Source organism: Dermacentor variabilis, chromosome 7 (genome assembly GCF_050947875.1).
Source record: "Dermacentor variabilis isolate Ectoservices chromosome 7, ASM5094787v1, whole genome shotgun sequence".
Taxonomy (NCBI): domain Eukaryota; kingdom Metazoa; phylum Arthropoda; class Arachnida; order Ixodida; family Ixodidae; genus Dermacentor; species Dermacentor variabilis.
The window spans coordinates 106,415,971-106,435,357 of record NC_134574.1 but is presented as its reverse complement, the minus strand read 5'-3'; the positions used below and the strand labels follow the sequence as shown (position 1 = coordinate 106,435,357).

Below are 19,387 nucleotides of genomic sequence, written 5' to 3'. Positions count from 1 at the left end.
ACTCTCTTGCAAGCTCCAGCAATTTCGGTTTGCGCAACGACTTCAAATCCATGGCTGCTCTGAATGCTGCTTTCTCTACTGCTTACTATTGTCTTGCCGCAAACTAACCCGGCAGCAACGACAACCACAATTACCAGCTCTGTTTCTGACACTAACAAAAGCCTGGCAAAGCTCAGAAGAAGAAAGTCCCGCACTCACCAAACCTCGCAGGCAGGAATTCCGCGCAGTCGTTCCGCTGCAGGCAACCAGTCGTCACACAGGGCTCGTTGCACTGCTCCCGGATCGTCGTTGAGCTGCTCAGCATACCGTCAACTGCATCTCTTCGCTGCTGGCCTCCGTTGTCGCGATCTCACCGCTGGCAGACAGTTGTTTGAAGTCGGAGGCGATCTCACCGCTGGCAACCAGATGTTTGGGATCGGACTGCTGGTACGATCTGTTGGGAACTCGGCGCTGACGCCCGTGGTTGTACCTGGGTCGCAAGCCCCAAGGGTAGCGTTGGCCTGGCGGCCTGGGGTACAACTGCAAGCATCCGAAGGTCCCGGCAAAGCATGAGTCGACTGGTAACAACGAAACAACTTGTTTATTTTAACATCGCAAAGAGTTGGCGGTCAGGTTGACCGAAGTAGAGAGACGGGAGAGCACTTCACTCAACAGAAGAAATCGGAGCCCTCCTTTTGGCGTCCGGGGGCAGCTGTTTTTATACTCTCGCAGTTGAGGGCAAGAAGGAACCCCTCAAAAGACGAGCACGTGAATGTACAATGGGCTAATGGTGACGCACACTGTCGTAGCGATGCCGTAGCACCATGTCGAGCACGATCTCGTAGCACCCTGTCGTGGCGCTGCCGGTCGGACACAATGACTGTAATGAGAGGATGGTCCCTGCTTTGGCATCGCCTGTTTCGGGCACAATGACTGGAACGAGATCCCTGCTTTGGCATCGCCTGTTTCGGGCCCAATGACTGGAATGAGATCCCTGCTTTGGCATCGCCTGTTTCGGGCACAATGACTGGAATGCGAGGATGATCCCTAGGCGGTCGCATTGCCGCAGTCGCGCCTGGAAACACCTGGCGATGAGTGTTGCGGCGACGACGATCGGGCCAAAATGTCTGCCGCCCCGCCGCAGTCGCGCCGGCAAAACCACGTGTCGCAGGCGAAACGCAACACTACACAGATTAAACAAAAATGCATCGTTCGTCTCTCAAAACGTGTTGCTTACGTTAACAAAATACAAGCACCGTGCTTCGCATAGTTAACCGAGGAAACTAGGCAATAACAACTGCATGCCTTTGTCAACGCAGAAAATTCGAGTGAGCACGAGTATTTATTAATTATTTTCAAAGCACATAAATAGCCTACACATTCGAAACTTCCGGCTTGTGCCGCTCATAAAGTGGCACCAATTTCTCGAAAATATCTATTATCTGCTATGTTGGTCCTTTCAGGCAAGCGGATAAACTTTTGCAGCGTTTCATATAACGCCTCTAAACTGCCCGAACATGAGGTTTTGGCAACCTTCACTTCAAGAAAGACTGAGCGACAAACTTCAAAATCTGCCTTCAAGTCTCCTCTTGCTGCCACATTTTCTAGAACTATATACTTCGCGAGATTTGTACTTTTTTTTAGAAAACCATGAAAGCTGCAGTCTAACATATTAGAGCGCTTCTGTAGTCGCATTAGCGTCTCCACTCCAATAATTCGGGAACACGAACACCTGTTTAGCCTATATGAGAGCATCTTATTTCTTATACTTTTTCTTACACAAGGGCGCTGCCGTTGTATTTAAAACTCGTTTAGAAATTTTAAAGCGTGATAGGCTAGTGATGTGAAAAATAATTTCTCAAACGGAATAAAAAACAATTGGCGCATTCCTGCAGTACACATCTTGTATAAATATTTTCCAGACGCACTAAAGATGAAGAAAAATCCTGAGAAGATAGCGCGAACATTACGAAAAACTTTATTTTGAATTATGCCTCAGTGAAATAAAGAAAAGAAGCGCTGTGACACGTTAGCGCGCTTGGACCATTTATGTAGCTTTTAATAATGTATTTATTCGCTGAAAAGTCGAGAACGCTCACCATAGGTCCCTAGACTGTGCCACAAGTGAAAATTACTAGCATGAAAATTCTGTTCCGTAAGTACTTTTCTTTAATTAATTACCAATCATTTCAAATTGAGTCAATCAATTATTCAGCCTAACACTGTTTCACGCGGAGTTGAGCAATATATTGACCAGAATTTTGACAATTGCTCTTGTACAAATATTGTTTGAAGGTCTCTGCTGGGTACTCTTTTTTGAACCAGTCCATGCACTCTTTGGCTGATGTTTGGCCGCCGCTGCCCCTCACCCTTATATCGAAGGCACGGTATTGCTTACCTGGAAAGCGAGAAGATTATCATAAAATCAAAAAGAATGAAATACGCTGCCGTTCCTAAGTGGCAGCAGAGGTTATAATGATTAGCGTAGAGACCGTAACATTATCGCCGCAAAATAAAGGATGGTGTTCGAATGCTGATCTTCTCGGACGAGTTACCAATTCGTACTGTGATAGGCTGCTCCTGGAAAACACGGACTGAGTTCGGCACGCGGACTGAGGCCGCAGCGCTGTATGTTTCGTACATTTTCACTCTCTCCTTGTCTACCAAGCGCACTCCATCACTGTTCAAATAGTTTGCAATGTGTTGTAAACTTAAAATTTCATGAAGCATGTACGGTTTTCCCGTGACACAGAGTAAGTCCAACATTTTGGCTCATATTTCACGCACTTCCTTTGACCTTTTTAACGTAGATTTGACTTTATGAGCACCTACTGTACTCTGGTGGGTCACCCACTAGAGTCTACGCATGACTGCTTGTCAGATTTCAAATGAAAATTCAGTACGCCAGCGGGAAGACAAAAACTGACAGTAGACTTTGGCGATCCTGCAAAGTCACAATCCAATTTCGGGTTATATGGTCACAATGGGAATTTAATGCTCGATACACAACACAATTATCAGTACAATCATAAAGCTAACTAGGATATTAGAGAGCACCCAGGTGAAAAAGAGAACAGAAATTCCTGTCGGTACTACAGAAATTTCTGTCGCGACTACAGAAATTTTTGTTGTACGACAGAGGTTCCTGACGTGTCTAGTTGCGACAGACATTTCTGACGTTATGACAGAAATTCTGATCTTGCAACAGAAACATTCTATCGTGAACACCAAGAGTTCTGAAGTGGCAACAGGAACTTTCTGTCGCGAGAACAAGAGTTCTGAAATCATGACAACAGCTTTCTATCGTTACAGTGATTCTGACGTTACGACAGAAATTCTCTCGTCCCAACAGAAAGATTCTGTCGCGACGACGAAGAGTTCTGAAGTCGCAACAGAAACGTTCTGTCGTGACAACGACTCTGACGTTACGACAGCAATTTTGACGTCGCAACAGAAACATTTGGTCGCGACGGCGAAAAGTTCTCAAGTCGCAACAGAAACCTTCTGTCGCGACAACAAGTGTTTATAAAGTCGCAACAACAACTTTCTATCGCAACAGCGATTCTGACGTCGAAAAAGGAACTCTCGGTCGGGACTACAAATTGTATGTCAGTTTCACATCGATGGTGTGCACTGTAGTTTTCTCTTGCGCGGTATTCAGTCGTGCTTCTCTGAAGCCGGCAATGGTGATAGCACCGACACCGGTATTAAAGTCGACGTGGCCAATGGTTATAATTGTGCCGTGACGACGAGGCACTAGCAAGGCCCTACCGGCCTCCTGAAAATCGTCCGCTGATAAAATTCATACCATCTGCGTGATTGGCTGCGCATCCGTTTTGTTTTATTTGGTAAGATGTGGCACACGTGCGTGTAGACTTACATGTGCCGTTGCACTTACACATTGGTTAATTTCCCAGAAATATTGCATAAGCTTTTGCGAAGCGAAAAAACAAGTTTTGGGTTGTTCCACACAGTTGCATGAAAAGCTGTCTCGCTCGCTTGGGTCTCATTATTCTGGTACAGCACTGCCGTGAGAAGCCAGTATGCTGTCAGAAGGAACGCTCATACACAAATGTTTATGTAGCTTTCTTTGCGCTGAACACACGAATTATAAGCGCGCTCAAATGTGTGTAGAGCGAAAGACAACTGTTGAAATTAGCAGTAGCAACCCTAACAGTGTTCCCGGTCACCGTTGTCTATTTATGAATTTCTTATTTAATATGGATATTGTATAGCAAAATAGATGTTCTGGCACTACACGATGTACCTGTCGATGGTAGCAACACTTTCGCTCCTCTAGAGATGCGGCAGTTGACGCGTTGGAGTGAAAACGCATCTTGGTTCTTAAAATGCAAATGTAAACATCAACGCCGGCAGAGATTCTTACTGTCGATATAGCCAAAATGTACACACACAGACATGTTCGGCGTGGCGCAGGGTTAAGGTGCTGCGCTCGGGATCCTGACGTCCCAAGTTCAAATCACCCGGAGAGGAAGCTTCTTACTTTTAGTTTTGTTTATGTACTAACAAATTTACATAGCCTTAACGAGGTCTCTGTCAATTTTTAATTAAATATGCATTAGGAACAACAGAACTTTCGACTACAGGACGTCACACTACACACAACAGAACGTCAGACAATAGAACGACAGAAACAACGCCCCGAAATACGACAGACTGAAATTTCCTGTTGTGTTTTTCAAGTGGGCAGCTCTGTAATGTATAAATTCGTGGGGCCGCAACATTAATACCAAGGCGGATTACCAGCAAAGCTATTTAGGCTGCATACATGGGCTGTATACATTATGAAATCGTACATTTTTTTCATATGGCAGCACACTACGCCGACACAAGCACCACCGCGGTCATCGCACTTCCGATGCATCTGCCGCAACCACGGCTGCAGCGAAGTCGTATCTTTGAAACAGTTACAATAAGAATTTCAGTTTCGAGATAGTTTAAGACGTTGCACCAAATGATTAGCGCAATTGAAACCTTGCCTTCATTGAGTGCTTTAGGGCGCTTATTAAGGAATATTTCACAAAACCAGTACTTGACCGGCAGGAATATTAATTCTCGGGAACATATTGCAAGTAATGTTCCCCCCTTAATCGCCATATTTATTCTCGGTTGCGTTCTTGGTTCTATCATGGCAGCGGGCTAAATTCTGCGCTGTTTATAAAATTTGCTTACAACGCTACAGATCACATGCATACGTAGCATAATAGTCAGTTCCTAAATAGTCCACAAACTTTGAACAGCCGAAACACACTGCCCATAACATGGCCATAATTTAAAACATATAAACTAGGCGTTCTGTTCATTTCACCGAGGACATATGAAAACCTAGTAAGAAGTGCGCAGTACATCTATTTACTCACTATTAAGAACATCTTATAACGCCTTAAAAAGAGTTCAGTAATTATTTGCAAGAGAGGGAGAGAGGGAGAGAGAGAAAGAGTGAGAGAAGAGAGATGAAAACGGATAAATCAAAGGCAGGGAGGTTAACCTGCACTGAGCCCGTCGTGCTACCCTGCACTAGGGCAAATGAGGAAGGGGATAAAACTAATAGGATACGAAGCGAGAGCCCGGTGTTGATATGCCGACATAGTGACCGTTCCCTGCTCTAGATCACAGACGTCCATTAAGTACAGTAGGCCTCAGAAATCGCAGCAGCACTTTTGTGATCATTCGTAGCTGCGATATAGGATGTCATGGCCCCAAGACCTTGCTCAACGGGGAAGGTTTTTCATCTAGGTGATTCAAAGATGTGCGGATGTCATGCCTTTTAGTTTGAAAGGACGGCAGTAGCATAGGCATTGTTCCATAGTCTCCTAAATACCGCATCCATTGCACTCAGCCATGGGCCATCCCAACCAGAAATGAACAGGCATCGGTGACTACAATGCCCTGGCGTAAGCGACGCAGCACTGTTTCGTAACTTTGGAGAAAACCTGGTAATAGCCTGAGTTGCATAAATGGATCGAGAGAATGCAACCTATAGTGAGTGAATTCAAGTTTGTTCCACTTCTATGATGTCATAAGGTGCGCTAGCTTGCTGAGGTGTTGGGATGCGTCAGTACAGACAAAAATAAAAAAAAAACATATTAGAGCCTTCATGTGGCTACTAGATGCTTGTCTGGGAGGTTGTTGCCGGAGATAGCACGATGGCCCGACAGCGACTAAAACATGACCTCGTGCCTTTTGCGATCGCATAGTGGCGAGTGTCTTGGATGTATGACCCCAGTCGTTCCCAGGACCCGCGACGAAGAGCTGACGCAAGACATTCAAGAGCTGCTATTGAGTCGCAGTATATTACCCATGCATTAGCTGAGTGGAGGTTAATATATTCAATGAAGTCTATGTTTTGAAGTAGGAAATTTTGTAGCAGAAGTTGATTGTGATTGACTGTGATGGAAGAGGAGTAGATTTTAATAAAGAAAAAGGAGAGGTGGGATTGGGCGCGTGTCTTTAGCCTGCCACTCCTAACTGGTGTAAGAGGAAGTCGGAGATGTGGGAGATACAAGGATAGGTAAAGGGCAGGTGAAGAAGTTGTGGTACAGTTAGCTACTATATACACGCTGTCCAATACAAGAGTGCAGGCTGTAGGCATAATGCACACACACAGGAATAATCTTGTCTACACAAAGCGTTATTGCGCAAAAACATTGCGCACTGCATTCACGTCTCGCAGGTGCTATAGAGACCGTCTAAGCCTGTATCATATGAAAAGTTCTAGAGGGAGTTTATAGTGCGTTAGGGATTGTCAGCTCTTTTCCACGCGCACGAAATCTTTTCTTCCTAAAAGGGGCGGGATTTAAAGCCGTCAACACTAGACTTCAGTGTCCTTCGCTCAGCCGCATATTGAGGGCACACGCAAAGTATGTGAGCTATTGTCTCTCGGGAATGTCACGGACGTTGCAGTCAATGTTTCGTTCTCGTCCAATCTTGTGAACGTACCGTGAGTGTACGCCACACTGAGTGGCAATCGATGGATGAGTGTTTCCTGGTCTCTCCGCATCGGAATTGGAAGCCGGAATCGCAAACCAGCGCCAAGTCTGTGGAGACACTCATGCCGATGTTCGCGGTTTTGGCATTGTTGCGTCATAGAGGTTTTGATGGAGTTATGCAGCAATGCGTTGATGTACTAGCGGGAAAAATAAATTTTTATAATTTTCTGATCGGTGGGTGGCTTTTTTTTTCGGTGTGTGCCTACTCCAAACCTTTGCTGAGGTCACTGTATATGGTGTGAACTTGCCCCTCCTGAAGTATCTGCGGGGAGGTCTGCGTCATGAAACTTCGGACATTTGTGAGAGTTGAGGGGCCAGAAAGAAATCTATGATGATTGGTAGTGAATGACTTCTTTACAGTAAGAGACAGTATGTTCTGAAGAACAAGCTCAAAAATATTATATGTGGCACAGGGAAGTGAAAGCAGGTGGTAATTCGAGACATCGCTTTTACAGCCTCGTGCGGCAATTTTACGTTGAGTAAAATTCTGAGGCTCAGGCTTCTTTCCCGCTAGGAAAAACACTTTCATGTAGCACGTGTTGAACAACAGGAAGCGTTACCGGGGGTATTTTATGTCGCTCTACAATTTTCTTATTGACACCTTTAATGTTACTATAATAATTGAGAAGTGGAATTATTAAGACGTATTATCTAATTAGACGAAATGCAATAATAATCTGGGTATCTCTAAGAGACGGCAAACAACATTACCTTGGTTCCTTCCAGCTACGTGACATTGGCATATTTTCTAACTTTGGCTCAAGTTACGTGCAATACTGTATATTGTCGTCGTATTTGCAGAAATCGTCATCTGTGAAATCAAGGTGGTACGCTGACGCCACCAGAGAATTAGCGGCCTCCTTTCCTGAGATGTAGGAATATTTCATTCTATAGACTGAAAAATTATTATTTTTTCATCAGATGTGATTCGCTAGGCCCTCTTAAGTACATCGCATAAAAGAGGTGAATCTGCATTCGCGCTAGATTGACCTCTTTTATGCGAAGGTGAGATCTGCTTGAACAGCCATGTGAGTGGCTTGAAATGGCACCATTGACAATTTCGTATTTTGAATAATATACTTCAGCGCCATAATATTGCTTATTAGTTGTGCAGATTTCTAAAATTCAGCAAAACTGGTTCGAATAAGTAAGCTCTGCTGCTGGTACTGCGTGATAAAACGCAGAAGTTTTACTGGCTTGGTTAACATTTAAAATTAAATATGTGGTTTGACATGCCAAAACCACTATCTAATTATGCAAACTGCTATAGTGGGGTGCTTCGAAATCACTTTGACAACTTGGACTTCTTTAACTTACAACCAAGTCTAAATGGACGGGTGCGTTAACATTTCGCCCCCATCGATATGCGGCGGCCGTGGCCGCTATTTGATGCCGCGACCTCGTGATTAGCAGCTTAACACCGTAGTCACTAAGCAACCATGGCGGGCACTGCCTTGGTAAACAGTGGCGTTGGTGTAAGCCGGCACATTTAAGTGTGATTGTGTAATAACTAGACAAAACTAACCGTGTTACACGGCTAATATGAACGGAATTACAACTTCGAGGGTACACGATTGAGCATTATTTTCTCTGCAGTGAGTAATTAAGGAGACGCTTTGTTCGATGCAAATAGAATCCTACTTATTGCGTCACGTTTAAATGATGAAGCTAAAAGGTGGCTGTATCGGTTGATTCACATCTTGCTGCGGCCTCTTCATTTAGGCGCACGTTAAAGAAACCCAGGTGGTCAAAATTTCCGGAGTCCTCCACTACGGCGTGTCTCATAATCAGAAAGTGGTTTACGCACGTAAAACCCCATAATTTATTTTTTTAATTTATTCATTTCTTTGCTACGCTATTCTTGCGTTATCGGCTCGAATTGATGAACAAGTGCATGTGTAAATGTCTGTTGCCAGTGGAAGGTGAATCATAATGCAGGTGGCGGACGCCAAAGACGATGATTGATCTGATAACAGCGCAATGTCAACGACACCACGAGCTCCAACGCTTGTACTAGTCGTCGAGAAAGGCAGACCATCTTGAGTATACTAGAGTGACAGAAGAATCATTACTTTGGAGGTATGGCAGCTGTGCACGCATGCATTCTCGCAACTTCCTAGCATGCGGCCCAAGGAAGCGTTTAAACTTTCGTCTAACCAAAATTGAGAGCTAGGAACACATGTGCCACGTTCTTTGAGAGCGCTGCGCTGCAGCTCGACATCAAACGTGGCTACTACAGGAGCTTCTCTTGACAGCGTTGCAATGCCTTGGCCGCATTTGTATAGTGGGTTGGTGCTCTGGCGGCGGCGCGCCTTCTTTGTCTGTCGCCATTATTCGCAAGAGACGAGCGGGGACGTGTTTCCCCTTCCCTCCTCCGATAGCTCTGGCGCACGGCGAACCTTCCGGATTTTTTCTGGATGCTATCTAGAGCGCGCCTCGCGTCGTTGCAATGCGAGTCGTAGTGGGAATGTAACATAACGTATATGCGCCGGAGATTACCACGTAGGGATTCCACTCTTTCTTGCGCCATATAACATTCCTGCAATGCGAACAGCTCCTGTTGACTTGGACACAAGAAAGAGAGCGAGAGAGAGCAAGGAGAGGAAAGGCAGGGAGGTCAACTAGACGAGCGCCCGATTTGCTACCCTACGCTGGGGAAAAGGAAAATGGTCAATAGAAAGAGGAAAAGAGTGAGCACTTGATCGCTGCACGCGGGATGATGCACACGGACACTTTAAGCGGCCTCTTAAACGGGTGCACTTCAATTAGTGTGCTATTGCATGAATCAGTTTTTGTGCCAGTGACGGGTGTGGTTATGGTCCAAGATTCAGTAATCATTGGGCACAGCGGACGAACAAGATGTATACGGAGTAAATTCCAATACATTGTGAACAGCTTCTGTTCGTGCGTAGATGCTCGTTTACTCTTTTCTCAGTTTTTTTTCTTTTCGTCCATTTGCCCCTTCATTCAGTGCAAGCTAGCATACCAGACACACAATCAGTTAACCTTCCAGCCATTGAAGAGGACATACATTCAAACCATATGCAGTGGCAGAATTCGGAGCATTTCAATAAATGAAGGGCATTCTCTTTCGCTTGGCCCAGAAAGTACAGGCCCATTTTGGTAAAAGATGTCTCGAAAGAAGACGACACATAAATGCAGTAGACATGATAAGTGCTAACAGGTCATTTATTCCTACGTGTCGACATGATAATTTTGTGCCAGTTCTGCCAACTTTTCTCTCCCATTCTTTCACTCTTACTATGAAGCTGTCGAGACGGTCAATAATTATACTGTGGCACAACGACGAGTCATGAGATTAAGCCTTTACTGGGCGAACCTGTGCCCACAATACCTAGCTACACTCTGGCAGAACGATAGTTACGGGAACGTGGGTCGATAGTCGAAATTTGGTGTACGGGTCCGGCCACCACCACCTAGATAGCACAAGGCCTGTTTACTCCGTTCCATGACGTCACGCTACCTGGCCCCAAATTTCCATTGACAAGGCTGGCGTGATGAAAGCGGTGACGTCAAAATCACTGTTGCCTTGTCGGGAACGTCCCCATTAGATTTTATGGCAGTCGGGCCAGGTAGCATGACATCATGGATCGGAGTTAAAAGGCCTTGTGCTACCTAGGTGGTGTTGGTCAGGCGCGTGGGCCATTTACACGTGACTCGTCGAAAGTTCCAGCCTAAACGCTAGTGCTCGCGTACCTTCCAGAAAGTACACACTATTCGTGGCGTGCATACAATCTTATTGCGCATTGTTTGTAGACCGCATGCACAACAGATAGAACTAGCGATACCATTTGAGTAACTTCCGATAAACAACGGCGTGTTTTGCGCTGAGCGATGAAATTGCAGCTGAGATGGGCCGTGATAGTTACGAAAACAATCTATATACCATTCCAGCGCCTCTTTCACAAAAAAAAATCATCTGTATGCTACGAGGAGAGCACGAAAGCGAAAAACAAAATCGTAAGGAAACAAAAACTAATAAACTAATAAAGTCCCAAAGTATGCTAGCGCACAAATAATGGCTTGAGACACACCACATGGGCGGAACCGGGTCGTGCACGGTACCGCTGTGATATCGTAATGCCATCTGGTCCGACTTCACCGCCAAGTGCGTCAATACGGCGAAGAATTTTGTACGGTCAGAAATCACGTGGCAGTAGCCTTTCACTGAGCCCGTGTCGGCTGTATTGGTGTCCGAACCCGAACACCGTCACTGAGAAAGTAGTTCACGCAGCATTGTCGAATAATATTGTGTCGGCTGCCGGTCATCTGCTGGTTCTTGATGCGCAGGCGGGTTAGTGGTTGGGCTTCTTCAGCACGCTGCAGATAAGCGGCAATGTCGAGGTCCTCTTCGTCTGTGGCGTGCGGCATCACAGGGTCAAGGGTGATGGCCGTGGTTCTTTACATAATCCAGCTTCAACGGCATCATCTGTGTTGTCTTGTGGCCTGCTGTGTTGTATGAGAACTTACGTGCGGAAAAACGAGATCCCACTTCTCGCGTTCGACTTCGACTGATATTGCTAAGACGTCGATGGGCATCTTGTTCAGCCGTTACGCTAGACTATTGGTGTGCGGGTGGTAGGCCTTGTACTCCGATGACGTGTCTGACTATATTGCAGGAGGGATTGAGTATTTCCGCCTTACAAGCTGATTCTCTGTCGGCAATGATAACTTCTGCGGCAGCGTGTGGCAGCTCGATGTTCTCGACGAAGAATTGCGCCACTTCGGCTGCACTATCTTTTGGAAGGGTTTTTGCTTCGGCGTATCGGGTAATGTAGTCAGTGGCTACGGCCATTCATTTGTTTGCGGGTGTTGACGTCGGAATGGGACTCAATAAGCCCATCGCGATCAGCGGGAACCGATGGCAAGGAGGGTTCATTGGCAGCAGCGATACTGCTGCCTTTCTTGGTGATGTCTTGCTTCACTGGGTGTCGCGGCATATCTCGACGTAACGGACAACGTAGACGGTCAAGTGCTGCCAATATTAGACAGATTTAGTGTAGCACGTAGCAGCAAACGCAGTGCTCCACACTGCGCATGTGCTGTGCATAAACGGTGCTGCAATTCCTACGGACAGTGCGCTATTTTCAGGATTTTGTGTCCAACGCTAACGCACGCAAGAGGAATCTTACGTTGGGAAACATGGCGTCCCTTCGAGCCGCCCGCTTCGGACATATAGAGCCGTCGGCCTGCCCTTTTAGGCTCGTTCAGTCCTCCACTAATCCCCGTATTCGCTTTAGATGTGTGTGATATAAAGCTTCTATATGGGCTTACTGGTGACAAATGGGCATTGGTTTTGAGATTCGTTCTCAATTAGAGGCGCAGTAGGCTTAATTTAAGAGTTTGCTCATATGTGCTCATGTTTTTTGTAGCCGCATCCAGATGACACCAAAGCTTGTATTTCGCTGATTCGCTTGACTTAGTGAGACACTTACGGATTCGGCATTGGATTAGCTCGACATTTCATATGGATTTGGCTTGCCAGTACTTTCTGTTCTTACATATAGATGGCGCGGTGTCTCTTTGCATTATCGTTTCGCTCTTCTCCATTAAGCTAAACAAACTAGTTTATGCCGCGCAGTGCGGCCTTTCCCAGCGTCAGTGCCGCGTTGCACGCTAACATCAGCTGCATGATCAGCTGTACGATCCGTCATTGTACCAGTAGAAGTTGTTTGTACGCTAGCAGCCATTTTCTTCGAGCATAATCTTCAGCTTTTGCACGCGTTCTTCTCCTTCTAATCTAAGGCTTTCTTGTCCTGCCTTTGCTTTCGCGTCTTCACCAATCTTGGCGCACTCGATTCCTTCTCTCGGAATCTCTGCGTCTACCAACGCTTTAGTTCAATTCCAGAAAGACCTAAATGTTTGATTATGGTGTGCAGCCTCTCAATCTCGATTTTTCCTTCCTGCACGCTTGTCTCGTCACGATGGCTCGCCAAAATTTTGGGATGGTTATGACGTGGGCCCAGGTCTCAGACGCACATGAAGGTTCGATGAACAAAAGAAGACATTATACAAAGCCAAGACGAAACGGGGGAAATTACGACGCTTACATGAGACCTGATAATCATTAAACATAGTAAAGTCTACAGTGAAGCTATTGTGCTGCAGAGCTTGGTTGACATTTAATTTCTCTGAAGAAGTCAGGCTAACACAGAAGCTCAGCTTGGTGAGCCGTGCCCATGCGAGGACCGTATCTATATATATATATATATATATATATATATATATATATATATATATATATATATATATATATATATGTATGTATATATATATATATATATATATATATATATATATATATATATATATATATATATATATATGGTTGCTCAGTGGCTATGGTGTTGGGTGGCTGGGCACGAGATCGCGGGATCGAATGCCGGCCATGGCGGCCACATTTAGATGGGGCGAAATGCGAAAGCACCCGTGTACTTATATTTAGGTGCATGTTAAAGAACCCCAGGTGGCCAACATTTCCGGAGTCTTCTACTACGGCGGGCCTTATAATCAGAAAGTGGTTTTGGCACGTTAAACCCCATAATATATATATATATATATATATATATATATATATATATATATAAATACTTCGTTTAGCGCAAAACAACGGACACAAGAAAAGGCGACAGGACAAGGCGCTGTCAACGATGTCGCCAACGTAATAGGCGTTCAACAAGAGCAACAAGCGTCTTAAATCATTTTTCCTTCGCTGTACAAACAACATGTCCATTTTAGAATTCCTAACAACGAAGATGCTTTCATGTTGCGTGAGAAAATCACTGCCTGCTGCAGAGAAGTGACAAGCAAATGCAACTATGCTCCACAGATTTAGTCATGCTATTTTATGTTCTGGCAATACTACTTTTGATAATGTTGCTATTTGAAACAAACGACGGCAATTTTGTTTTCTGCTCGAGATTCTTCCCCGTTGCCGGAGAATGCACACTGCGAAAACAGATTCGCTGTGACTGTCGTTTAAAATAGCTGCGTACTGTAGGTTAAGTGATATTGACTGGTACGGTCGCTGTCTAGTACCCGCGTAGTCGCTGTGAAATTTGTTATGGTAGCACCTCCTACAAATAAGGGTCGGTGGCACATACAAGACATGCACGCAGTCTGCTATGTACTCACATGGTCTGCCATCGAAATAATAGCAAGGTGCGTTTATCACTGAAAGGGAAAAAGTACAATAAGCGTAGGCTCTACTCCGCGTGCAAACACTACGCTACATTAGCTTTTTATAACTTTCATGACTGGTATAAATTGTTGTCAGATAATTAGGCCTTCAAACATAACTAAACCATGCATGCGCATTGCCAATTATTTTCCAAATGAAAAACGGCATGATGGGCTAACCTGCAGTTGCGTCCATGAACTGTGTTAAAAATACAAATTGTTATAGGGTGCTCATTGCAAAATACCGCACTCTGGTATGATGTTTACTTCTTGAATAGTGTCTTTTATTAGGTCTATTTGTCATTTCGCTTGTTTGTACAGTGAAATTTCGGACACTGTATTGCTACCAATAACAACACGCGATTTTTACTTAATTGTGTAAATACTTCATCGTCAATTTAGAGTGCTTGCCGCTTAAGCAAAAGAAGTCACAACTACGAAATATTTCAGGCATTTGAAACGTACTTTTCACAACACTATGCATTTGAAAATACTTGACATACCCTTGGTTATGTTCCGGAGCTCGAATATTCCGCATAGGTTGTCTTTTCCTTGATATATTAATTCTTCTGTGCTCGTAGGCTCTTGACCTGTGTTAGTTGCACAGAAAGCATTAGCATCCCTGTCACACGAAATAGCTTACTAGTGCTTTTCGCTAAACTTCATGCAGTGTTATGCACATCGAATATTTTATTTTTGATTAGGTGCTTATTCAACACTAGTATGTGTAACGCTATAAGTAACTAATATAGGTAATGACTTCGGTGAGATTTTAGGGTCATGAGATATTCGTCTGTCCCAGGCTACCGCATTGCAGCAATTCAAAAGTACACGTATATCAACAATAGACTAACAAGTTAAGCCTCAGCCTGGAACAACGTTCCAATCAGGGCACATCGCTTCAGCAAAATGCCGTGCTCCCTTTTCGCTTCACGAAGACAAGCCTTCTTGTCGAAACGTTGGCTTCAGGCTGAGCTTCCTCCAACCCTACTCCCCCCCCTCCCCCCTTGTCATCCTACTGCTAGTCTATTGAACTTTAGATTTTCTTCATACCCCTATGGGGGGGGGGGCATGATTGGATTTCTATTCGTAGCAATTATAGACTCTACTATGCATTGTAACACAAGTAAGTCAGATTTGTTTGTTGGCGAACCTCTTGTCGGATACCTGTTAAAGCGGTATTCTTAAGTTGCCTGGCCGCTGGGTTGGCGGTGTGATGGGATGACGAAGGGACGCGGTATGGCAGTAATGTGGCTGGTGCTGTAGCCTACGCAAAATGTCTGCTGCAGTCATAGACTTTCTTAGAGCCACTAGAGGGAAATATGGCTCTTATGTCTACGGAAGTGCAAGCAGGGCAGTTCAACCAGCAAGGAAATGATCAGTAGAAAATGATTTGCCTAAACTTAGTCCTTCTGGCTTTAAATGACTTCGTGGTATAGCAAAGTGATCATTTTTAATAAAGTACTTGGTAAGAAATAATTAAATAAACATTAATATTATTAACCTTCTCCGACGACAAGGTTCTCACACAGGACCTGAAGCACAGAGGCCTGAGAAATAAATCACAAGGCAAAAAGTGCATGGACAAGTGGTACAACAAGAATTAGCAGTGATTATGCGTGCTTGAAGAGTCACGTTACCTTCTGCATTAAAGAAAAGTACAAATTGCTTTCAAATTTAGGCCAGTTTAGTTCCAGATAAAACCTATTAGAAAAATTCATAAGAATGTCTGAAGCCCCAAGCACGAAGATAAAAAATCCATGTACTACCTATCATTCTCACGGTGGCTGAACGATTGCAGCACCGTAGTTCTCTCTAACAATTGCAGGAGAATGTATGGCTTAAGTAATTGACTGGTGGTCTTAAACGTCCCACGTAGTATCAGAGACTCATGACAGGCAAATACTACCTGTTACTTTGCTCTGTAACTGCGCGTAACGTTGCCACCGCTTGTGTTGGTCGTGCTAATTCGAAAAGAGCGATAATTGTAGTGAGGAGCAGTCATAGCGAAGCCGCCAAACGAAGAAACTATGTCAACTGTTACAGGAAACATGAAGCTAACTGTTTACCTCTGAGGCTTACTTTATTCAGACATGCATATTAGTGCAACGACAAGGAAATTGACGTTAACGCAAATGGAATAAAAGGAAGCAGAGCGGACATTAAACTTTAGCTGTTTATTCGGAGAATGATGTCGAAAGAATATGGCAGATACGCATGTGAGCAGCGGTAGCGTGAAAAAAAATCACGTCAACACGTGAAACAGTGCACACATTGTCAAACTTTAACTAATGAATGGTCAAACAGTAAACTTTAAGTAGCGGCCAAAAAAATTAACGCTACTGTCATTCATGCAGTTTGTGCCTGTCATTTTAATATGAAAAGAGTTACCAGCTCAGGTACCAACGTGTCCATACTTCGTGCGAGTATCTTGATCTTACAAAGTAATGTCTCGCACTTTCAAACAGCAAAATGAGCAGGTAAATGCGCGTTACCTTTGCTCATTAAAGTAGTATTGCGAGGCGCAGCCAAGCACGAATATTGTTTATGCAAGGCGAATGCTGAAGGCACCAGCTGACACTAGAACATGGTGGCTAAGCGCCCAAGCAACAACAACACTTCTTCGTCATCGTCTCTTGTCTGCATGTCCTGTTCTTCATCGTGACAGTAGTTTATGCTGCCATGCTTGGCGCCCAAAAATGTCCTAATTTCCTGAAACCACTGTTCTCACCTGACACCACTCTGCTGTTCTCGGCGATGTTTTGTTTACCTTGGTACCGATTCCACAACTTTAATGGAGCATCGCAAACATGCCTACCCATTACAGGTATGCCCTGCTCCAATTTTTTTCTTCGTGTCGACTACGATATCGGTTATCCCCAATTTGTCTCCAGTCCTCCCCATCCTTTTCCTGTCTATCAGCGCCATTCTTGTATTTTCACAGCGAAGCGGTATACCTCTACCATCCAAGGAAATTTTCGTGTCGTTGGCGTGGACTGATCCCGGAGATGCTGCAATGCCGGGCTGACCCGCGGCGGAGGTGAAGCAGGCGTTAAGCACTCCCCCTACGCGGGCCGATACCGAAGATAGTGCAATGTCGGGTCTACCCACGTTGGATGTAAAGCAGGCGTTAAGCACTCCCCATAAGCGGGCCGATCCAGAAGTTAGTGCAATACCTACGTGACCCGCAGCGGAGTTGAAGCAGGCGTTAAGCACTCACCATACATGGGTCAGTACGGGGCAGGAACCTGGAGCCTTACGAAAAGGGTTCTACTTAAATTGAGGATGACGCAACGAGCTATGGAAAGAAGAATGATAGGGGTAACGCTAAGGGATAAAAAAAGAGCAGATTGGGTAAGGGAACATACGCGAGTTAATGACATCTTAGTTGAAATCATGAAAAAGAAATGGTCATGGGCAACATGTAATGAGGAGGGAAGATAACCGATGGTCATTAAGGATTACGGACTGGATTCCAAGGGAAGGGAAGCGTACCAGGGCGCGAAAGAAAGTTAGGTGAGGCGGATGAGATTAAGAAGTTTGCAGGGACAACATGGCTACACTTAGTACATGACCGGGGTAGTTGGAGAAGTATGGGAGAGGCCTTTGCCCTGCAGTGGGCGTAACCAGGCTGATGATGATGATGATGATACATGGGCCTATCCCGAAGAGAGCGGAATACCAGCCTGACCCACGGTGGACGTGAAGCGGGCGTTAAGCACTGCACATACGTGGGCCGATCCCGAAAATAGTGCTATGCCGGGCCTACCCGCGGCGGAGATGAAGTAGGCGTTACGCACACCCCATACGTGGGCTGATCCCGAAGATAGCGCAATACCGGCCTGAACCGCAGTGGAGGTGAAGCAGGCGTTACCACTCCCCACAGGTGGGCTGATCCTGAAGATAATGCAGTACCGGCCGGACCCGCGGCGGAGGTGAAGCAGGCGTTAGGCACGCCCCATACTTGAGCCGATCCCGAGATAGTGCAATGCCGGGTCTTCCGGCGGTGGATGTGAAGTAGGCGTTAAGCACTCCCTATACTTGGGCCGATTCCGAAAACAGTGCAATGCCGGCCCGATCCGCGGTGGAGGCGAAGCAGGCGTTAAGGACTCCCCATACACGGGCTGATCCTGAAAATATTGCAATGCCGGGCCTACCCGCGGCGGAGGTTAAGCAGGCGTTAAGTACTCCCCATACGTGGACCGATCCCGAAGACAGTTCAATACCGACTGGACCTGCGGCGGATGTGAAGCAGGCGTTAAGCACTGCCGCTACTTGGGCCAATCCCGAATTGCAAAAACACTCGTGTATTGTGCATTGGCTGCACGCTAAGGAAACCCCGGTAGTCTGAACAATCCCGCAGTCTAGCACTAAGGTGCAGATGGCTTTGAAGATGCAAAGGCCCCGGGTGGGTATGTGCGGTGCGGCCGCACGGATCAGCACGCCCCCCCCCCCTTCCCCCTCGAGCCGTGCGCCTTACGTAAGATGGGCCGCTTCTTCCGCGCTTTCCTCCCTTTCGTGTGCGAGAATGAGCCACTATCGACGGCTCAACCTCGCACGGTTTCACTTGCACACACAGCATACAGCGCGCGGCGACGGTTTTAACACACTTGGACATTTTACGGAACCTTACGGCGATGCCGCGTGTTGATAAAATTGCATAAACAGGCCTGGAGTGCGGCCTGATCATGGTGACCAGACCAGGTAACGCACTCCCTCACCAGAGCAGGATTAGCCACCTTGGTGCAGTACTTGGCCACAACCTCCTATATGAATACAAGAATCAAACCTCGGCGCTCAGTCCCCAGCAGCTGTGAAGCAACTGAGTACGGCGGCGGTCAGACGTGTGACGCAGCAGAGGGCGCTAAGAATCGCTGAGTCCGGACAGGCCGCCATTGGAATCTGAACCTGACAGCGTTTAACGCTAGAACGTTATTTAGTGAGGCGAATCTAGCAATGCTATTGGAGGAATTAGAGAGCAGTTAATGGAATATAATAGGGCTCAGTGAAGTTAGGAGGACAAAAGAAGCATATTAAGTGCCAACGGTAAATTAATAAGCGCGGCGTCACTAATAAGATGTGGACGTGCTCAGCAAGGTGCGCTGCAGTGACCATAGGATGGGTTAGCCTAGACCTGAGGAGAGAACGGAAGAAACTGGTACATAAGAAGCCGATCAATGAGTTAGCGGTAGGAGGGA

The 19,387-nt window shown here is 45.7% G+C and overlaps 1 long non-coding RNA gene across 1 annotated transcript; it reads right to left on the bottom strand.

Moving 5' to 3' along the window:
* Nucleotides 1-1,943: 1,943 nt before the first annotated feature.
* LOC142587004 (uncharacterized) lies at nt 1,944-14,781 on the bottom strand. The gene is made up of 3 exons (XR_012829330.1): nt 14,693-14,781; nt 14,145-14,183; nt 1,944-2,377 (listed from the first exon to the last, which is right to left on the bottom strand). It is a non-coding gene; the product is annotated as an uncharacterized LOC142587004 (long non-coding RNA).
* Nucleotides 14,782-19,387: the final 4,606 nt, after the last annotated feature.